Source organism: Lithobates pipiens, unplaced genomic scaffold, assembly GCF_037356315.1.
Source record: "Lithobates pipiens isolate NorthernLeopardFrog02 unplaced genomic scaffold, aLitPip1_a1.2 Scaffold_196, whole genome shotgun sequence".
In the NCBI taxonomy this organism is placed as follows: Eukaryota; Metazoa; Chordata; class Amphibia; order Anura; family Ranidae; genus Lithobates; species Lithobates pipiens.
The window spans coordinates 238,552-263,394 of record NW_027507768.1 but is presented as its reverse complement, the minus strand read 5'-3'; the positions used below and the strand labels follow the sequence as shown (position 1 = coordinate 263,394).

Genomic DNA, 24,843 nt, shown 5'->3' with positions numbered 1-24,843 from the left:
CCGATGAAGGGGGGGGAGGAGAGAGAGATGATCCAATCCTCATCTCATCCTTTTATATACTTTTTTTAGTAGCCATGTTACTTATTTAAAAATCTTTTTGAATGCTCATTTTTTGAAAATAAGCGTCTTCATCCATGTCTGTTAGCTGTGTGAATGGAGTATACAGAGTGAGAGGGACTGTCCCTCTGTCCTCCTCATTTGCCCCCTTGTGTTGCTCTGATCTATATAGTTGTATATAAAATGCACTTTTTATCTTTCAAAAAGTGTTTCCAGCACTAAACATTTCATCCAATTTCTAAATTGCTACATTTGTAAGCTTCAAAAGTCAATATAAAGGAATATTAGTGGTAAAAATAAAGCACTTGTGGGTTTAACGAATACTTTTTGTATAATTCTCCTATAAGGGGGTGTGGCAGGGGGCGTGTCCTATGCCTACATACATTTACCAAGAGGTGTCCCTCGTTCCCATCTCAAAGAGTTAGGTGGTGAGCATTCATATAGTGACCGCCGGCACACCCGCCGGGCGCTGCCTCTGCTTTGTTTTTATGGTTAGAAACAAATCGGCTCATCAGACACCAGAGTAATAAAGATATATAGTCAGCTGTAAATATCCAACATACGGCTCCGGGAGGTCTGCAATGACACTGCTGGGCCACAGGATGAGGTATAGGGGTACATAGATATGTCGGGGTGACACAGCTAGGACAGGACGAGGTATAGGGGTACATAGATATGTTGGGGTGACAGCCAGGACAGGATGGGGTATAGGGGTACATAGATATGTTGGGGTGACAGCCAGGACAGGATGGGGTATAGGGGTACATAGATATGTTGGGGTGACACAGCCAGGACAGGACGAGGTATAGGGGTACATATATATGTTGGGGTGACAGCCAGGACAGGATGGGGTATAGGGGTACATAGATATGTTGGGGTGACACAGCCAGGACAGAATGAGGTATAGGGGTACACAGATGTTTCTGGTGACACCACAGGGACAGGATGGGGTAGAGAGATGTTTGGGGTGATGACACTGGGACATGATGGGTTATAGGGGTACATAGAGATGTTTTAGGTGACACGGCCAGAACAGATTGAGGTATAAGGGTACATAAAAATGTTTTGGGCGATACCACCGAGAGAGTGGGGTATGGGGGTACAGAGATGTGTGGGGTGACAGCCAGAACAGCATGGAGTACACAGATATCTGGGGGTGGCACCACTGGGACAGGATGGGGTATAGGGTACATAGATATGTCAGTGTGACACAGCCAGGATGAGGTATAGGGGTACATAGATATGTCAGGGTGACAGCCAGGACAGGATAAGGAATAGGGGTACATAGATATGTCAGGGTGACAGCCAGGACAGGATGAGGAATAGGGGTACATAGATATGTCGGGGTGACAGCCAGGACAGGATGAGGAATAGGGGTACATAGATATGTCGGGTGACAGCCAGGACAGGATGAGGAATAGGGGTACATAGATATGTCGGGGTGACAGCCAGGACGAGGAATAGGGGTACATAGATATGTTGGGGTGACAGCCAGGACAGGATGAGGAATAGGGGTACATAGATATGTCGGGGTGACAGCCAGGACAGGATGAGGAATAGGGGTACATAGATATGTCGGGGTGACAGCCAGGACAGGATGAGGTATAGGGGTACATAGACATGTCAGGGTGACAGCCAGGACAGGATGAGGTATAGGGGTACATAGACATGTCAGGGTGACAGCCAGGACAGGATGAGGTATAGGGGTACATAGACATGTCAGGGTGACAGCCAGGACAGGATGAGGTATAGGGGTACATAGATATGTTGGGATGACAGCCAGGACAGGATGAGGTATAGGGGTACATATATATGTTGGGGTGACACAGCCAGGACAGGACGAGGTATATGGGTACATAGATATGTCGGGGTGACAGCCAGGACGAGGTCATAGGGGTACAGATATGTTGGGGTGACACAGCCAGGACAGGACGAGGTATATGGGTACATAGATATGTCGGGGTGACAGCCAGGACGAGGTCATAGGGGTACAGATATGTTGGGGTGACACAGCCAGGACGAGGTATAGGGGTACACAGATGTTTGAGGCGATTCCACGAGGGAGGACTAGTGCAATGTCTTGGTGTTGTAGAGCGAAGGTTGTACTCCCTATAACCGGCTCTCCTCCATTTTTAAGATGAAGAAAACTTTCCACGTTGAACTTGTAGAAATCAGAGGAATTGTAGCTGTGAGGTCATCCGATGACCAACAAGAGAGATTGTTTATAAATCTTTATAATATACGAATCGCACACAAGTCCATCCCGCCGCCATCATTACTAGAGCAGAACCCAACAACTGGACCCCCCCCGATGGTACACATTTTACACATCTATCTGAATGATATGGATATGAGGGATGTACACTGTATGACCAAAGTATGTACCCCCCCCCCCCCCCCCCACGTCCCTCTCCAAACATGGAGTTCAGGTGTTTCCAGTGAAGGTAATCCTCCATCATACAAAGACATTGCAGATGGTTGGACTCTTCCAATCTTGTGGTAACAGTTTGGTGAGGACCCTTTTCTGTTCCACCATAACTGTGCCCCCCCCTTGTACAAATCCAGCTCCATAAAGACATGTGTGACCAGTTTGGTGTGGAGGAACTCGAGTATCCTGCACAGAGTCCTGACCTCATCCCTACTGATACCCTTTGGGATGAATTGGAACCAGGTCTTCTCATCCCATATGTCTTCTCATCCAAGCTTAGTATAAAGCAGCACCGCCTCCGAGGATCCAGACATTCTTATTGACCCGCCTCCCAGGATCCAGACATTATGGCTCCCCCACTTATAAAGATTTAGGCACTAACTGTTAAAAGGCCTCCGTTACTGAAAGAGTTTCTTTTTCTTTCTGTGAAAATGAATCTGGATGGTCACTCTGGACAACACAGACAGTTTCTCTTTCCAACACATTGATGAAAATGATGTCACCTTTTTACATTTTTCCAATATACTTCAAGCCATCAACAAAAAGGGCCCCGAGGGGACACACACACACACACACACACACACACACCCCGAGGATTCTGGGTGAAATGCAGAAAATGTGAAATAGAAACATTTCCAGGAATGTGAGAAATCCGGAACCGGCTGAAAATAAGTGACACCCGCTGACAATGGCAAGAATGTCAGCCACCCGAGAGCCAAGAAAGTGACATGTCTACTGTACAGAAGGACACTGGACACACCCGGAGACTACAATGTAACCACAGATTCCACCCAGCATTGTGTTATCCTAAAAAGGTGTCAGATTGGGTAATGACTGCAGTGTGCATGGGAACCAGCTGACAGCCCTGACCAGATAGCTGTGGGAGGAGCCTATTGATTAGGGTGGAGCTTCAGCCATCATGTTGTTGTTTGCCCCAGGATAGGAGTGACACCAGATGTGTACTGACCTTACAGAAGAATGACCGGTGTGAGGGTCAGTCTGTATAGAAACTGTTGGTGGATCCTGAATGTGTGACCTGTAATTCCCACTGAGGGATATTCTATTCATCCCGAAAGATGAAGATCCCATACAAGATAAAGAGGACCAATGAGTCCTGCCATGCTGGGTGGCTGAGGGGCACCAGGCAGACGGTGGATCGGGGCCCAAGGCGGTGGGTGGACCGGGGCCCCACACTATGGAAGCGTCTGCCATTACATGTATCTCGGGGGATCATCTACATGTCAGAATCACAAAAGACAATAAAATTATGACGGCTAATAACCAATAAGTCGGCAGGAAAGGGCCTGCAGCACCGCCCCCCCCCCCCCCCTCATGGAATTCCTTGCTGGAACAACCAATCAATCACATTCAGGGACCTGACAGACGCTCACACATCCAATCACCATCTCCTGTCTATGGGACACTAATGATCCTCTACACCACACATCTCCAGTCCTCAAGTACCCCCAACAGGTCATGTTTTCAGGGTTTCCCTCATATTAAAACGGCTGTGGTCATTACTAAGGCAGTGAAACGGATCAAATCATCGGTGCAAAATAATGGAAAGCCTGAAAATCCGACCTGTTGGGGGTACTGGAGGGACATTGATCTACAGGACCGCCCACTTACAGATATCTGATGAATTATTGGGAATTCCAAAACTGTACAACTTAGAAAAAACAATTGTAACATACATGTCACCATCATTCCCTCACCTACAATCACAAAGAATTTTCAGAACAATTGTACTGCAGACTGCCTTATTAAAAGGGTGCCCAGGGGCAAAGGGCCCAGGTCAGGGGCAGGAGGGCCAAGGGGCCCAGGTCAGTCAGGGGCAAGGGGCCCAGGTCAGTCAGGGGCAAGAGGGGCAAGGGGCCCAGGTCAGTCAGGGGCAAGAGGGGCAAGGGGCCCAGGTCAGTCAGGGGCAAGAGGGGCGAGGGGCAAGGGGCCCAGGTCAGTCAGAGGCAAGGTGCTTAAAATAGGAGCATGAGAAGCCTATGTGAGATAAAGTGCTCACATGAGGGGTAGAAGGGTAAGGTGTCTCTGCCAGGGGCATGAGGGGAGGGAATGGGGGTCTCCAGCTCAAAGGTATGGGGGGTGGGGAGGGAATGGAGGTTTCCGGCTATGTGGTGAGAGAATGGGGTGCCTAGGTCAGGAGTATGGGGGGGGGGGGAATAGGGTCTCCAGGTCAGGGGTATGGTGGGGGGGGGGAATGAGGTCACCGGGGATGGGGGCGATGACCCTGTTGATGGGGGGTGATGACCCCGGGGATGGGGGGGCGATGACCCCGGGGATGGGGGGAGCGATGACTAGGGGGATGGGGGGGGGCGATGACCCCGGGGACGGGGTGACCCCTGACACTCACCCAGGCCGGCATTTGCTGTCCGTTCAGCCCGCGGGTCACCTCCAGGCACTCGTTGTCCAGCAGCTCCCATGCCGCCCTCAGTCGGGCCAATTTACTTTTCTTGTTCCGGTTCCAGAAGGTCCAGAGGAAAAGTCCGAGCAACAGCCAGGTGACACTCAGCCCGAGCCGCCCGACCACATAGACCGGCACCAGGAGCAACAACACCCGGGCCACCGTCCGTACCAACGCCAGCACCGGGTCACCCAGCGCCCGGATCTGCGGGTCACCGAACCCCTGAAACTGGGGGCTACCCGATACCCGCTTTTTCGGGTCACTCTCTGCCGGGCTCTTTTGCGGGTCATCGGACACCCGGCTCTGCGGGTTACTCTCTGATTGGCTCTTTTGCGGGTCACCCATCCTCGTTGTCTGTTGAGGGTCACCCGGCACCATTTTCTGCTGCGGGTCTTTCATCGCTCGGGTGTGTTGGGGGTCACCCGACACCCGACTCTGCTGTCCCGGGACGCTCATCGCTGCTCCTCCGCCGACATTCTGCGCCCGACTGACAGGTGACAGTGACCCGCCCCCTACACACCTGAGCCGCCGGGTGACACCCACAGGGAGGACCGACACCCCCCGGGAGAGGTATGAGGAGCCTCACAATGGGAACCGGTCTGTACGGCACGTGAGACCCGAACCGGGAATCCCGACTGTCCGACAAAGTGAGATATTTCCGCACATCGTCACCGATCACCGGAGAGACATTCCCGAGACACACGTGACCTTCCCAACCATCAACAATCCCAGATATTTATAAACAAATGTAACAATCCGGAAATCTATAAATAGAAATCCCCCTCCCCCAATGTGTTATATATATATAAACACCCCCTATAATATATATAAATATAAGACCCCCCCCCCAGTATAATATATAAATATCGGACCCCCTCCCAGTATATATATAAACATAATAGCTCTCCCAGTATAATACAGAAATATAGGATCCCCTCTCAGTATAATATAAAAATACAGTATAGGACCCCTCCCAGTATAATATAGAAATATAAGACTCCCCTTCCCAGTAAGATATTAAAATAAAAGACCCCCCTTTCTAGTATGATAAATAAATATAAGACCCCTTTCTGAGTGTGATATATAATATAAGACCCCTCCCACTATGATATATAAATATAAGACCCCTCTCAGTATAATATATATATAAGACTCCCTCCCAGTATGATATATAAATATAAGACCCCCTCCCAGTGTGATATATAAATATAAGACCCCCTCCCAGTGTGATCTATAAATATAAGACCCCCTCCCAGTGTGATCTATAAATATAAGACCCCCTCCCAGTGTGATATATAAATATAAGACCCCCTCCCAGTGTGATATATAAATATAAGACCCCCTCCCAGTGTGATATATAAATATAAGACCCCCTCCCAGTGTGATATATAAATATAAGACCCCCTCCCAGTATGGTATATAAATATAAGACCCCCTCCAAGCATGACCACATGTAAAAAATAGCGCCGGTCAAAAACCTCCTGTTCATCCTTCTTTAGGTTCTCCAGCCCCTCCAGGAGCACATCTCACTCCATTGGAACAATCCCAACAGCAACATTAGGGGGCGCTCACCACATAGATCAATCACATCCACTGGTAAGCTAAGAGAGGCTTCAGCTACAGTCCCCGCATCTTTGCCACGCCCACTGACGCGTTTTACCTTGAGTGGGCTTAGTCATAGAAGCACTCTACTCCCAGTAAAATATATAAATATAGATTTCCCCCCATTATGTTATATAATTTTAAGACCCCTTCCCCGTCTGACTTATACAAATATAAAATATACCCCCCCCCCCCCCCAGCCAGTATAATACATGCCCTCCCCTGTGTGAAGGAGAAATAATATAGGGAGGGGATCTTATATAAGTATGATTTATGAATATAAGAGCCCCCTAATTATGATATATGAATATAAAGCACCCTCCCAGTATGATATTTGAATATAGGACCCCTCCCAGTATGATATATGACTATAAAGCCCCCTCCCAGTATGATATATGAATATAAAGCACCCTCCCAGTATGATATTTGAATATAGGACCCCTCTCAGTATGATATATGAATATAAAGCCCCTCCCAGTATGGTATATGAATATAAAGCCCCTCCCAGTATGGTATATGAACATAGGACCCGTCCCAGTATGATATATGAATATAATGTCCCGTCCCAGTATGATATATGAATATAATGTTTCTATCAAACTCTTATTAAGAAGAGACCGCAGATGATACATTGGTGTACAACTGGCAGCTTCAATGAGCAAGACTAGGACCAAATGTACCAGAGACAAAGAGCACAGGCTGGGCTTTCCTACAAGAATTGGGAGGGATACTGCAGAGGATACAGCGGTGTAAAATTGGCCAGTAGCAGAACAATTTTATCAGGGATAATAGTCCTTACTGGTTTATGCCTAACTTTTATTTTAACTATGGGGGGGGGAGGGGGGGTATAGTGAATGTGGGCGATGTGGGTTGGTTTAGGTGTACACTGTTATTGCACTTAGTGTTTTTTTTTTCTTTCACATGACGTAACAGAATCCTGCGAATAAAAGGAAGCTCTGAATGCTGCACGTTGTGCACCCCGCAGTAAAAAAAAAGGCCCTAACAACATACAGTACATATAACAAAAAAAATCCCCAAATAATAATATAAACAAAGAAAGAAAAGGCACCAAAGAGGTAAATTGCCCAAAGAGCTAGCAGTCAGAATTAAAGGACAGAGTCCTAATCTCTACCTATGCAGTATGCCAGCTATCCCTAACTTATCATTACAGCAGTTTCCAAATCACTGACACCATGGTTGTCCTCCCATTTTTAAGTGAGGGAGCTGATTTATCCAAAAGCCCCCTTATAAACTCCTCTAAGCCTGCCGGTCATAGATCATCCATTCAATTTCAGGGTGAATCTCCATATATATTCACTGGGACTGCAAATCTCAAATCCTCAGAATTCACCTGAAACCCAGGGTAGCAGTAAACCCAAAGCGCACTCCTATTAGGAGACCCCAGTCAGTAGACGTGAAGCCCCTAGTTAGTAGACGTGGAGTTCCCAGTTAGTAGATATGGAGTCCCACCTTAGTAGATGAGGAGCCCCCAGTCAGTAGATGGGAAGCCCCCAGTCAGGAGATGTGGAGTCTCCAGACAGTAGACTTGAAGCCCCCAGTTAGTAGATGTGGATTCCCCAGGTAGATAAGGAGCCCCTAGTCGGTAGAGGTGAAGCCCCCAGTCGGTACCCCCAGTCAAGAGATGTGGAGCCCCCAGTCAAGAGATGTGGAGCCCCCAGTCAAGAGATGTGGAGCCCCCAGTCAGGAGATGTGAAGCCCCTAGTCAGGAGATGTGAAGCCCCCAGTCAGTAGACATGGAGAGAGCCCAGTAAGAAGATGTGGAGCCCCCAGACAGTAGATGTGGAGCTTCCAATCAGTGGATACATCTCTGGGAATTATGCGGCACTGTCATGTCCTGACTTGTAGCCTCACCAAACCTGCCCATCCGGTCCTCAGATAATGGGACAGCATCACCCCACCACACTTCTCCATTAAACACAACCATGGAGACCGCAGGGAGGTCACATGACACCGCTCACCCATGAGAGAGAGAAGAATTATTACTAGAATTATTGTTTCCAGAGAAGGATACAATTCTATTCTTCTATAGTGACTCTGATTGGCTGCAGGTTTGTTGTAAAGAGAACCTGTCACAGGAGTAATCAAGTAATCTTTTTAATATTCTTTTTAATTTTAAAAACTCTGCAGACTTACCTGTGGGGAGGGGGGGGGGTCCCTGTTAGTTTTTACGGCTTTGACTGAGATTGACATTTTAGGTGGTGTCAGGGGTCAAAGGTCACCTACAGAATGTCGTCACTGGAATGAGAGAAATTTGCTGCCCAAAATCAGGACATTTAAACAAAAATGTGAATCAGGCCATAACCCTTATAAATCTAACCGTAAAACTAAAATTAATCCTAACACCAACCCTAATGCTAACTAAAACACTAATGACAACCCTAACCATAACCCCTAACTATAACCCTAACCATATCCCTGACTATAACCCTAACCATATCCCTGACTATAACCCTAACTATATCCCTGACTATAACCCTAATGCCGCGTACACACGAGCGAATTGTCCGGCGTACTTAGTCCGGCAAACAATCCGGCGGATAGTCCGGCGGACTTTCTACCGAACGGACTTGGCCACACACGGACACACAGAAATTCCGGCGATTGCTAGCGCGATGACGTACAGCACGTATGACGGGACTAGAAAAAGGAAGTTCAATAGCCAGTAGCCAATAGCTTCCTTCTTGTACTTGCTTCTGAGCATGCGTCATTCTTAGTCCGCCGGACTAGCATACTGACGAACGTATTGTCCGCTGAAACCCAAGTCCGGCGGAAAGATTGCAAAAATACTTTCTAAGTCCGCCGGACTTTACGCTGGAAAAGTCAGTTGAAGCCCACACACGATCGAATTGTCCGGTGAAATGCGTTTCGGCGGACTAAGTACGCCGGACAATTCGCTCGTGTGTACGCGGCATAACCCTATCCATGTCCCAAACTATAACCCTGACTATATGATATATGAATATAAAGCCCCTCCCAGTATGGTATATGAATAGAGGGTCCCTCCGAGTATGATATATGAATATCTCTGACTATAACCCTAACTATATCCCTGACTATATCCCTAACTATATCCCTGACTATATCCCTAACCATATCCCTGACTATATCCCTAACCATATCCCTGACTATAACCCTAACTATATCCCTGACTATATCCCTAACTATATCCCTGACTATATCCCTAACCATATCCCTGACTATAACCCTAACTATATCCCTGACTATATCCCTAACCATATCCCTGACTATATCCCTGACTATAACCCTAACTATATCCCTGACTATAACCCTAACTATATCCCTGACTATATCCCTAACCATATCCCTGACTATAACCCTAACTATATCCCTGACTATAACCCTAACTATATCCCTGACTATATCCCTAACCATATCCCTGACTATATCCCTAACTATATCCCTGACTATATCCCTAACTATATCCCTGACTATATCCCTAACCATATCCCTGACTATATCCCTAACCATATCCCTGACTATAACCCTAACTATATCCCTGACTATATCCCTAACCATATCCCTGACTATAACCCTAACTATATCCCTGACTATAACCCTAACTATATCCCTGACTATATCCCTAACCATATCCCTGACTATAACCCTAACTATATCCCTGACTATATCCCTAACCATATCCCTGACTATAACCCTAACCATATCCCTGACTATAACCCTAACCATATCCCTGACTATAACCCTAACCATATCCCTGACTATAACCCTAACCATATCCCTGACTATAACCCTAACTATATCCCTGACTATAACCCTAACCATATCCCTGACTATAACCCTAACCATATCCCTGACTATATCCCTAACTATATCCCTGACTATATCCCTAACCATATCCCTGACTATAACCCTAACTATATCCCTGACTATATCCCTAACTATATCCCTGACTATATCCCTAACCATATCCCTGACTATAACCCTAACTATATCCCTGACTATATCCCTAACTATATCCCTGACTATATCCCTAACCATATCCCTGACTATAACCCTAACTATATCCCTGACTATATCCCTAACTATATCCCTGACTATAACCCTAACTATATCCCTGACTATATCCCTAACCATATCCCTGACTATAACCCTAACTATATCCCTGACTATAACCCTAACTATATCCCTGACTATATCCCTAACCATATCCCTGACTATAACCCTAACTATATCCCTGACTATAACCCTAACTATATCCCTGACTATATCCCTAACCATATCCCTGACTATAACCCTAACTATATCCCTGACTATATCCCTAACTATATCCCTGACTATATCCCTAACCATATCCCTGACTATAACCCTAACTATATCCCTGACTATATCCCTAACTATATCCCTGACTATATCCCTAACCATATCCCTGACTATAACCCTAACCATATCCCTGACTATATCCCTAACTATATCCCTGACTATAACCCTAACTATATCCCTGACTATATCCCTAACCATATCCCTGACTATAACCCTAACTATATCCCTGACTATATCCCTAACCATATCCCTGACTATAACCCTAACTATATCCCTGACTATAACCTTAACCATATCCCTGACTATATCCCTAACTATATCCCTGACTATATCCCTAACCATATCCCTGACTATAACCCTAACCATATCCCTGACTATAACCCTAACTATATCCCTGACTATAACCCTAACCATATCCCTGACTATAACCCTAACCATATCCCTGACTATAACCCTAACTATATCCCTGACTATATCCCTAACTATATCCCTGACTATATCCCTAACCATATCCCTGACTATAACCCTAACTATATCCCTGACTATATCCCTAACCATATCCCTGACTATAACCCTAACCATATCCCTGACTATAACCCTAACCATATCCCTGACTATATCCCTAACTATATCCCTGACTATAACCCTAACTATATCCCTGACTATATCCCTAACTATATCCCTGACTATATCCCTAACCATATCCCTGACTATATCCCTAACCATATCCCTGACTATAACCCTAACTATATCCCTGACTATAACCCTAACCATATCCCTGACTATAACCCTAACCATATCCCTGACTATATCCCTAACTATATCCCTGACTATATCCCTAACCATATCCCTGACTATAACCCTAACTATATCCCTGACTATATCCCTAACTATATCCCTGACTATATCCCTAACCATATCCCTGACTATAACCCTAACTATATCCCTGACTATATCCCTAACTATATCCCTGACTATATCCCTAACCATATCCCTGACTATAACCCTAACTATATCCCTGACTATATCCCTAACCATATCCCTGACTATAACCCTAACTATATCCCTGACTATAACCCTAACTATATCCCTGACTATATCCCTAACTATATCCCTGACTATAACCTTAACCATATCCCTGACTATATCCCTAACCATATCCCTGACTATATCCCTAACTATATCCCTGACTATATCCCTAACTATATCCCTGACTATAACCCTAACTATATCCCTGACTATATCCCTAACCATATCCCTGACTATAACCCTAACTATATCCCTGACTATAACCCTAACTATATCCCTGACTATATCCCTAACCATATCCCTGACTATAACCCTAACTATATCCCTGACTATATCCCTAACTATATCCCTGACTATATCCCTAACCATATCCCTGACTATAACCCTAACTATATCCCTGACTATATCCCTAACTATATCCCTGACTATATCCCTAACCATATCCCTGACTATATCCCTAACTATATCCCTGACTATATCCCTAACTATATCCCTGACTATAACCCTAACTATATCCCTGACTATATCCCTAACCATATCCCTGACTATAACCCTAACTATATCCCTGACTATATCCCTAACCATATCCCTGACTATAACCTTAACCATATCCCTGACTATATCCCTAACTATATCCCTGACTATATCCCTAACCATATCCCTGACTATAACCCTAACCATATCCCTGACTATAACCCTAACTATATCCCTGACTATAACCCTAACCATATCCCTGACTATAACCCTAACCATATCCCTGACTATAACCCTAACTATATCCCTGACTATATCCCTAACTATATCCCTGACTATATCCCTAACCATATCCCTGACTATAACCCTAACTATATCCCTGACTATATCCCTAACCATATCCCTGACTATAACCCTAACTATATCCCTGACTATAACCCTAACTATATCCCTGACTATATCCCTAACTATATCCCTGACTATATCCCTAACCATATCCCTGACTATATCCCTAACCATATCCCTGACTATAACCCTAACTATATCCCTGACTATAACCCTAACTATATCCCTGACTATATCCCTAACTATATCCCTGACTATATCCCTAACCATATCCCTGACTATAACCCTAACCATATCCCTGACTATAACCCTAACTATATCCCTGACTATATCCCTAACCATATCCCTGACTATAACCCTAACTATATCCCTGACTATAACCCTAACTATATCCCTGACTATATCCCTAACCATATCCCTGACTATAACCCTAACTATATCCCTGACTATAACCTTAACCATATCCCTGACTATATCCCTAACTATATCCCTGACTATATCCCTAACCATATCCCTGACTATAACCCTAACCATATCCCTGACTATAACCCTAACCATATCCCTGACTATAACCCTAACCATATCCCTGACTATAACCCTAACCATATCCCTGACTATAACCCTAACCATATCCCTGACTATAACCCTAACTATATCCCTGACTATAACCCTAACCATATCCCTGACTATAACCCTAACCATATTCCTGACTATAACCCTAACTATATCCCTGACTATAACCCTAACCATATCCCTGACTATAACCCTAACCATATCCCTGACTATAACCCTAACTATATCCCTGACTATAACCCTAACTATATCCCTGACTATAACCCTAACTATATCCCTAACTATAACCCTAATCATATCCCTAACTATAACCCTAACTATATCCCTGACTATAACCCTAACCATATCCCTGACTATATCCCTAACTATATCCCTGACTATAACCTTAACCATATCCCTGACTATAACCCTAACTATATCCCTGACTATAACCCTAACTATATCCCTGACTATAACCCTAACTATATCCCTAACTATAACCCTAATCATATCCCTAACTATAACCCTAACTATATCCCTGACTATAACCCTAACTATATCCCTGACTATAACCCTAACTATATCCCTGACTATATCCCTGACTATAACCCTAACCATATCCCTGACTATAACCCTAACTATATCCCTGACTATAACCCTAACTATATCCCTGACTATAACCCTAATCATATCCCTAACTATAACCCTAACCATATCCCTGACTATAACCCTAACTATATCCCTGACTATATCCCTAACCATATCCCTGACTATAACCCTAACTATATCCCTGACTATATCCCTAACCATATCCCTGACTATAACCCTAACTATATCCCTGACTATAACCCTAACTATATCCCTGACTATATCCCTAACTATATCCCTGACTATAACCTTAACCATATCCCTGACTATATCCCTAACCATATCCCTGACTATATCCCTAACTATATCCCTGACTATATCCCTAACTATATCCCTGACTATAACCCTAACTATATCCCTGACTATATCCCTAACCATATCCCTGACTATAACCCTAACTATATCCCTGACTATAACCCTAACTATATCCCTGACTATATCCCTAACCATATCCCTGACTATAACCCTAACTATATCCCTGACTATAACCCTAACTATATCCCTGACTATATCCCTAACCATATCCCTGACTATAACCCTAACTATATCCCTGACTATATCCCTAACTATATCCCTGACTATATCCCTAACCATATCCCTGACTATAACCCTAACTATATCCCTGACTATATCCCTAACTATATCCCTGACTATATCCCTAACCATATCCCTGACTATATCCCTAACTATATCCCTGACTATAACCCTAACTATATCCCTGACTATATCCCTAACCATATCCCTGACTATAACCCTAACTATATCCCTGACTATATCCCTAACCATATCCCTGACTATAACCCTAACTATATCCCTGACTATAACCTTAACCATATCCCTGACTATATCCCTAACTATATCCCTGACTATATCCCTAACCATATCCCTGACTATAACCCTAACCATATCCCTGACTATAACCCTAACTATATCCCTGACTATAACCCTAACCATATCCCTGACTATAACCCTAACTATATCCCTGACTATATCCCTAACTATATCCCTGACTATATCCCTAACCATATCCCTGACTATAACCCTAACTATATCCCTGACTATATCCCTAACCATATCCCTGACTATAACCCTAACTATATCCCTGACTATAACCCTAACTATATCCCTGACTATATCCCTAACTATATCCCTGACTATATCCCTAACCATATCCCTGACTATAACCCTAACCATATCCCTGACTATAACCCTAACTATATCCCTGACTATATCCCTAACCATATCCCTGACTATAACCCTAACTATATCCCTGACTATAACCCTAACTATATCCCTGACTATATCCCTAACCATATCCCTGACTATAACCCTAACTATATCCCTGACTATAACCTTAACCATATCCCTGACTATATCCCTAACTATATCCCTGACTATATCCCTAACCATATCCCTGACTATAACCCTAACCATATCCCTGACTATAACCCTAACTATATCCCTGACTATATCCCTAACCATATCCCTGACTATAACCCTAACCATATCCCTGACTATAACCCTAACTATATCCCTGACTATATCCCTAACCATATCCCTGACTATAACCCTAACTATATCCCTGACTATAACCCTAACTATATCCCTGACTATATCCCTAACCATATCCCTGACTATAACCCTAACTATATCCCTGACTATAACCTTAACCATATCCCTGACTATATCCCTAACTATATCCCTGACTATATCCCTAACCATATCCCTGACTATAACCCTAACCATATCCCTGACTATAACCCTAACCATATCCCTGACTATAACCCTAACCATATCCCTGACTATAACCCTAACTATATCCCTGACTATATCCCTAACTATATCCCTGACTATATCCCTAACCATATTCCTGACTATAACCCTAACTATATCCCTGACTATAACCCTAACCATATCCCTGACTATAACCCTAACCATATCCCTGACTATAACCCTAACTATATCCCTGACTATAACCCTAACTATATCCCTGACTATAACCCTAACTATATCCCTAACTATAACCCTAATCATATCCCTAACTATAACCCTAACTATATCCCTGACTATAACCCTAACCATATCCCTGACTATATCCCTAACTATATCCCTGACTATAACCTTAACCATATCCCTGACTATAACCCTAACTATATCCCTGACTATAACCCTAACTATATCCCTGACTATAACCCTAACTATATCCCTAACTATAACCCTAATCATATCCCTAACTATAACCCTAACTATATCCCTGACTATAACCCTAACTATATCCCTGACTATAACCCTAACCATATCCCTGACTATATCCCTAACTATATCCCTGACTATAACCCTAACTATATCCCTGACTATAACCCTAACTATATCCCTGACTATATCCCTGACTATAACCCTAACCATATCCCTGACTATAACCCTAACTATATCCCTGACTATAACCCTAACTATATCCCTGACTATAACCCTAATCATATCCCTAACTATAACCCTAACCATATCCCTGACTATAACCCTAACTATATCCCTGACTATATCCCTAACTATAACCCTAACCCCTAGCTCTATCACCAACACTGTTGCTAAACTTATTTATACCTTCAAAGGCAACCCTAATGCTGACTCTAGCTCAGTCCCTAACACCTCCAGTGCTAACCCTTGCCCTAATGCCAACTCTGACTCCAGTACCAGGGGAAGCTTCAACCAGTACCCAGGGGGCAAGGTTTCTTAACTGGGCCACCCGCTGCTAAAAAAGTGCCTTAGAATTAGAATGGTCGTAATGCCTTGCACCCATTCTTTGCCCCCCCAGCTGCTCATGGTTGGCATGAAGTGTGCACCATACATACCTGACCAATTGCATGCTTTGTGGTTGCCTGCCGATAGATTGTGCATGCGGGGGGGTGGGGTGCCCCCCCCTCCTCCACTGCTGCACCTGGGGTAGCTGTCCCTCCTGCCCACCCCTTGTCCCAGCCCTGTCTGACTCTAATGCTGTAACTAACGCTAACCCTAGTGATAAGCCTAATACCAACCTTAGCACTGACCATCATGGTACATTCACACGGCACATGGAGGCAGCCACCAGTGGGAATCACTTGATTCTTGCCAGTGGTACTGAACACTCCCGGCATACTCTGTGCGCAGCCAGCAGCAGCTGACAGATTAGTGCTCTGTACAAATGAATGGCCGGGGCCACTGCTGTTGGCATGTAACCGCTCATCTGATTGGTTACATATACACAGAGCCTCGGCCTGCCATGTACACACTGGGCCGGTCACTGTGTGAGCAATTACATGTGAGTGGCTGTGATTAGCTGCGGGAGCCGACATCCTCCCATTGCTTTCAATAGGGCTGCCTCCTGCAGCTAATCACCCGGAACCCCCACTGGGGTTGTTGCATCCAATCATAGTTCAGGTGAGTTCGCAGGTAAAAACACTCCCCTATATAACACAAGAACAATGTTTTCTACTGGCTGTCTGGAGTTTCAGTATTCTCAGACATTGCCTTATGACAAGCATGAGGGGGGAAGGGAAGTCCTGATCAGCATGCCTCTTCCAGGTCAGTGTACCGAAGCCAATGGATCAGCATGACAGCCAAGCAACTAGAATTTTCAACAATGGCATCCTCCATATTTGCTCAGTACAGACGTATGGACATCAGTGGGAGGCACTGTGCCTGTGCTCCGCCCCCACCAATACATGACGGTCCTAGATCCAGCATTAGGCATCGTAGGCTTGTGCCTATGGGCAGGAGATGGGAAGAGGCGGCTTTTCTTCTATAGTCATTGGACGCTTTATGCTCCCATCAGTAGATCAGCTGACATACATCTGTTGTCACAATACTGTGATCAGGTCAGGAATGGGAAATGGTCAATATGTAATAGAAGTGACTTCGGCAGAGAGGCCGCTGCTTCAGGCACCAAAGACCGTGTCCTTCAGGCTGCAGTGCTGGAACTCCGGACTGTGCCAAGAAATACGAATAGTTATAAATTCATCATTTCGTGAATATTTTGGTATCGGGGGAGGAGCTGGGATGTTGGCAGAGTGACGCGTGGTCGGTGAATTGGGGCGTATTTCGGGTCACGCTGCGCTGGGTGTGAGCTCACATTTTTATGAGTCAGGCTCACAGCTGTGCTCAGTGATAGCAGGACGGGTATATCAGGATCAGTGACTCCAGCAGATTCCACAACTGCCTGAGATAAATAAGAGAACCTGTCTGAGTGTCAGGAAGGGGAGTCACCTGAGGATAGGTGGGCGGGGCTGTCAGTCCGTGGAAGGTGACCACACAGGACATGAATTGGGAATTAGGAGGAATGTTATCAGAGGGGTCAGACATGATAGCAGATTGTTTGAGACGTGATTGGAGAGAAATTAGGAAATGTGACTCGGAGCTCCACAACTACTGATTGGGGGCTCCTCATCATTGAAGTGGGGGGCTTAAAGTCTACTAACTGGGGGCTCCTCATCTACTGACTGGGGGCCCCTCATCTACAGACTAGGGGCGCCAGCTATATTTTAAGCTCTCTTAGGTTATCATTCTCTGTAATTGGATAATATCATTGTTATCAGCCCTGTATGTCCTCTTTTTGTACAGCGCTACAGAAGATGTTGGCACTATATACATCATCATGCATGTGAAGCGAGGTGCAGTAGCATAGTATAGTATAGTGCCATAGTACGGTGAAGTAGCATGGTGGAGTAGCATGGTGGAGTAACACAGTGGAATAGCATGTTTCCATAGCACGGTGAAGCATGGTGGTGTAGAACGGTGAAGTAGCATGGTGAAGTAGCACAGTGGCGTAGCTCGGTGCTGTAGCACGGTGAAATAGCATGGTGCTGTAGGATGGTGAAGTAGCACGGTGAAGTAGCACGGTAATGTAGCAAGGTGAAGTAGCATGGTGAAGTAGCACGGTAATGTAGCACGGTGAAGTAGCACGGTGAAGTAGCACAGTGCTGAAGCACGGTGAAGTAGCACGGTGAAGTAGCACGGTAATGTAGCACGGTGAAGTAGCACGGTGAAGTAGCACGGTGAAGTAGCACAGTGCTGAAGCACGGTGAAGTAGCACGGTGAAGTAGCACGGTAATGTAGCAAGGTGAAGTAGCACGGTGAAGTAGCACGGTGAAGTAGCACAGTGCTGAAGCATGGTGAAGTAGCACGGTGAAGTAGCACGGTGAAGTAGCATGGTGAAGTAGCACGGTGAAGTAGCATGGTGAAGTAGCACGGTAATGTAGCAAGGTGAAGTAGCACGGTGAAGTAGCACGGTGAAGTAGCACGGTAATGTAGCACGGTGAAGTAGCACGGTGAAGTAGCACGGTGAAGTAGCACGGTAATGTAGCACGGGGAAGTAGCATGGCGAAGTAGCACGGTGAAGTAGCACGGTAATGTAGCAAGGTGAAGTAGCACGGTGAAGTAGCACGGTAATGTAGCAAGGTGAAGTAGCACGGTGAAGTAGCACGGTGAAGTAGCACGGTAATGTAGCAAGGTGAAGTAGCACGGTGAAGTAGCACGGTGAAGTAGCACGGTAATGTAGCAAGGTGAAGTAGCACGGTGAAGTAGCACGGTGAAGTAGCACAGTGCTGAAGCATGGTGAAGTAGCACGGTGAAGTAGCACGGTGAAGTAGCATGGTGAAGTAGCACGGTGAAGTAGCATGGTGAAGTAGCACGGTAATGTAGCAAGGTGAAGTAGCACGGTGAAGTAGCACGGTGAAGTAGCACGGTAATGTAGCAAGGTGAAGTAGCACGGTGAAGTAGCACGGTGAAGTAGCACGGTAATGTAGCACGGTGAAGTAGCACGGTGAAGTAGCACGGTGAAGTAGCACGGTAATGTAGCACGGGGAAGTAGCATGGCGAAGTAGCACGGTGAAGTAGCACGGTAATGTAGCAAGGTGAAGTAGCACGGTGAAGTAGCACGGTAATGTAGCAAGGTGAAGTAGCACGGTGAAGTAGCACGGTGAAGTAGCACGGTAATGTAGCAAGGTGAAGTAGCACGGTGAAGTAGCACGGTGAAGTAGCACGGTAATGTAGCACGGTGAAGTAGCACGGTGAAGTAGCACGGTGAAGTAGCACGGTAATGTAGCACGGTGAAGTAGCACGGTGAAGTAGCACGGTGAAGTAGCACGGTAATGTAGCACGGTGAAGTAGCATGGTGAAGTAGCACGGTGAAGTAGCACAGTGCTGAAGCACGGTGAAGTAGCACGGTAATGTAGCAAGGTGAAGTAGCACGGTGAAGTAGCACGGTGAAGTAGCACGGTAATGTAGCAAGGTGAAGTAGCACGGTGAAGTAGCACGGTGAAGTAGCACGGTAATGTAGCACGGGGAAGTAGCATGGTGAAGTAGCACGGTGAAGTAGCACGGTGAAGTAGCATGGTGAAGTAGCACGGTAATGTAGCAAGGTGAAGTAGCACGGTGAAGTAGCACGGTGAAGTAGCACGGTAATGTAGCACGGGGAAGTAGCACGGTGAAGTAGCACGGTAATGTAGCACGGTGAAGTAGCATGGTGAAGTAGCACAGTGCTGTAGCACGGTGAAGTAGCATGGTGAAGTAACACGGTGAAGTAGCATGGTGAAGTAGCACGGTAATGTAGCAAGGTGAAGTAGCACGGTGAAGTAGCACGGTGAAGTAGCATGGTGAAGTAGCACGGTAATGTAGCAAGGTGAAGTAGCACGGTGAAGTAGCACGGGGAAGTAGCATGGTGAAGTAGCACGGTAATGTAGCAAGGTGAAGTAGCACGGTGAAGTAGCACGGTAATGTAGCAAGGTGAAGTAGCACGGTGAAGTAGCACGGTGAAGTAGCACGGTAATGTAGCACGGGGAAGTAGCATGGTGAAGTAGCACGGTGAAGTAGCACGGTGAAGTAGCATGGTGAAGTAGCACGGTAATGTAGCAAGGTGAAGTAGCACGGTGAAGTAGCACGGTGAAGTAGCACGGTAATGTAGCACGGGGAAGTAGCACGGTGAAGTAGCACGGTAATGTAGCACGGTGAAGTAGCATGGTGAAGTAGCACAGTGCTGTAGCACGGTGAAGTAGCATGGTGAAGTAACACGGTGAAGTAGCATGGTGAAGTAGCACGGTAATGTAGCAAGGTGAAGTAGCACGGTGAAGTAGCACGGTGAAGTAGCATGGTGAAGTAGCACGGTAATGTAGCAAGGTGAAGTAGCACGGTGAAGTAGCACGGGGAAGTAGCATGGTGAAGTAGCACGGTAATGTAGCAAGGTGAAGTAGCACGGTGAAGTAGCACGGTAATGTAGCAAGGTGAAGTAGCACGGTGAAGTAGCACGGTGAAGTAGCACGGTAATGTAGCACGGGGAAGTAGCACGGTGAAGTAGCACGGTAATGTAGCACGGTGAAGTAGCACGGTAATGTAGCAAGGTGAAGTAGCACGGTGAAGTAGCACGGTGAAGTAGCACGGTAATGTAGCACGGGGAAGTAGCACGGTGAAGTAGCACGGTAATGTAGCACGGTGAAGTAGCACGGTAATGTAACACGGTGAAGTAGCATGGTGCTGTAGCACAGTGAAGTAGCATGGTGAAGTAGCACAGTGCTGTAGCACGGTGAAGTAGCACGGTGAAGTAACACGGTGAAGTAGCATGGTGAAGTAACACGGTGAAGTAGCATGGTGAAGTAACACGGTGAAGTAGCATGGTGAAGTAACACGGTGAAGTAGCATGGCGCTGTAGCACGGTGAAGTAGCATGGTGAAGTAGCACAGTGCTGTAGCACGGTGAAGTAGCATGGTGAAGTAACACGGTGAAGTAGCATGGTGCTGTAGCACCGTGAAGTAGCGCGGTGAAGTGGCGCGGTGAAGCGACGCGGTGAAGTAGCGCGGTGAAGTAACACAGTGAAGTAGCATGGTGCTGTAGCACCGTGAAGTAGCGCGGTGAAGTGGCGCGGTGAAGCGACGCGGTGAAATAGCACAGTGAAGTAGCATGGTGCTGTAGCACGGTGAAGTAGCATGGTGAAGTAACACGGTGAAGTAGCATGGTGCTGTAGCACCGTGAAGTAGCGCGGTGAAGTGGCGCGGTGAAGCGACGCGGTGAAATAGCACAGTGAAGTAGCGCGGTGAAGTGGCGCGGTGAAGCGACGCGGTGAAGTAGCACAGTGAAGTAGCATGGTGAAGTAACACGGTGAAGTAGCATGGTGAAGTAACACGGTGAAGTAGCATGGTGAAGTAACACGGTGAAGTAGCATGGTGCTGTAGCACAGTGAAGTAGCGCGGTGAAGTGGCGCGGTGAAGCGACGCGGTGAAGTAGCACAGTGAAGTAGCATGGTGCTGTAGCACGGTGAAGTAACACGGTGAAGTAGCACGGTGAAGTAGCATAGTGCCATTGTGCGGTTCATTTTTGGAAGTCGGGGTCTTTTCTGAAATGCGTGAGATCCAGAGATGGGGGCTGCGCAGTGGGCACGTCGCCATCATAGACAGTGGCACCTCCACACCAATTCTCAGGGCTCAGTCAGATCCGCGATGTGATTGGCTGCTGAGCTCGGTGTGGTCTGATTGGGAACTTTGATAAATGAGGTTTGTTTGTGTTTTGAATGACAAAGTGAAGATTGTGGAGGGAGCGGGCGGAGCGGGCGGAGCGGGCGACGCTTTTCTCTGCTCCATTTGTTAACCAAAAAGCCAGTGAGGGGGAGGGGGAGGGGGAGGGGGTGCTGGGTTTACAGGCGGTTTATACTGGAGTCACTGTATGGGAGAGGCCACGCTCCCTCCTTTCATCTGATGATCCCTCCGATCTCTATAATATTCCCAACAAACTCCGGGATCTCTGGAGGAGGGACACCAGAAAATCCTCTCAGGTTGGTACCGGTGTCCCCGCTGGGGAGATTCACCCTCTCTATTTCCTGGTGTCACCGAGACCGAAATGATGGCAAATTCAAAAATCTGTCACCAGGAGAGGAACTGAGGAGAAATCTTTCAATGGGGACATTTGTTCCTCCCCTTATTCTTGAGAAATCTCCTCTCACTTCCTGTCGTGTTTCCAGGAAATCTTCCCAACACAAGGGGGGGCAGGAAGGAAGTGACTGAGATCAAAGAGGACCCCAGAGAAGTCACCAGGAGACTCTTCCCACCAACCCCCCCAAATAATATCAGTGCTGGGTGGGGTAAAAGATCATTTGTGTTCACCCCCCCGCCGCAGGAGAACCCTCCCCCTCCCCCGGACAGGAGAACCCTCACCTCCCCCCCGCAGGAGAACCCTCCCCCTCCCCCGGACAGGAGAACCCTCACCTCCCCCGGACAGGAGAACCCTCACCTTCCCCCCACAGGAGAACCTTCACCTCCCCCCCCCCCGGAGAACCTTCACCTAACCCCCCCCAGGAGAACCTTCACCTCCCCCCCCCCCCCCGGAGAACCTTCACCTCCCCCCTGCAGGAGAACCCTCAACTCCCCCGGACAGGAGAACCTTCACCTCCCCCCTGCAGGAGAACCCTCAACTCCCCCGGACAGGAGAACCTTCACCTCCCCCCTGCAGGAGAACCCTCAACTCCCCCGGACAGGAGAACCTTCACCTCCCCGGACAAGAGAATCCTCACCTCCCCCCACAGGAGAACCCTCACCTCCCCCCCGCAGGAGAACCTTCACCTCCCCCCGCAGGAGAACCTTCACCTCCCCCAAGCAGGAGAACCCTCACCTCCCCCCTGCAGGAGAACCTTTACCTCCCCCGGACAGGAGAACCCTCACCTCCCCCCCCCGTAGGAGAACCTTCACCTCCCCCAGACAGGAGAACCCTCACCTCCCCCCCGCAGGAGAACCCTCACCTCCCCCCTTCAGGAGAACCTTCACCCCCCCCCGGAGAACCCTCACCCTCCCCCCCCCGGAGAACCCTCACCTCCCCCGAACATGAGAACCCTCACCTCCCCCGGACAGGAGAACCCTCACCACCCCCAGACAGGAGAACCCTCACCTCCCCCCCGCAGGAGAACCCTCACCTCCCCCAGACAGGAGAACCCTCACCTCCCCCCCACAGGAGAACCCTCACCTCCCCCGGACAGGAGAACCCTCACCCCCCCGACAGGAGAACCTTCACCTCCCCCGGACAGGAGAACCCTCACCCCCCTGACAGGAGAACCCGCACCTCTCCCGGGCAGGAGAACCCTCACCCCCCCCCCCCGCAGGAGAACCCTCACCTCCCACCGAAGAAGAACCTTCACCTCCCCCGGACAGGAGAACCCTCACCTCCCCCCCACAGGAGAACCCTCACCCCCCCACAGGAGAACCCTCACCTCCCCCGGACAGGAGAACCCTCACCCCCCCGACAGGAGAACCTTCACCTCCCCCAGACAGGAGAACCTTCACCTCCCCCAAGCAGGAGAACCCTCACCTCCCCCCCACAGGAGAACCCTCACCCCCCCACAGGAGAACCCTCACCTCCCCCGGACAGGAGAACCCTCACCCCCCCGACAGGAGAACCTTCACCTCCCCCGGACAGGAGAACCCTCACCCCCCGACAGGAGAACCCTCACCCCCCGACAGGAGAACCATCACCCCCCTGACAGGAGAACCCGCACCTCTCCCGGGCAGGAGAACCCTCACCCCCCCCCCCCCGCAGGAGAACCCTCACCTCCCCCAGGCAGGAGAACCCTCACCTCCCCCCTGCAGGAGAACCTTCACCTCCCCCGGACAGGAGAACCCTCACCTCCCCCCCCGCAGGAGAACCTTCACCTCCCCCGGGCAGGAGAACCCTCACCTCCCCCCTGCAGGAGAACCTTTACCTCCCCCGGACAGGAGAACCCTCACCTCCCCCCCCCGTAGGAGAACCCTCACCTCCCCCGGACAGGAGAACCCTCACCTCCCCCGGACAGGAGAACCCTCACCTCCCCCGGACAGGAGAACCCTCACCTCCCCCAGACAGGAGAACCCTCACCCCCCCGACAGGAGAACCCTCACCTCACCCCCACAGGAGAACCCTCACCCCCCCACAGGCGAACCCTCACCTCCCCCGGACAGGAGAACCCTCACCTCCCCCCCGCAGGAGAACC

The 24,843-nt window shown here is 47.7% G+C and overlaps 1 pseudogene; it reads right to left on the bottom strand.

The window, feature by feature from the left end:
- Positions 1-4,846: 4,846 nt before the first annotated feature.
- On the bottom strand, positions 4,847-5,617 carry LOC144000264 (extended synaptotagmin-3 pseudogene; annotated as a pseudogene).
- Positions 5,618-24,843: the final 19,226 nt, after the last annotated feature.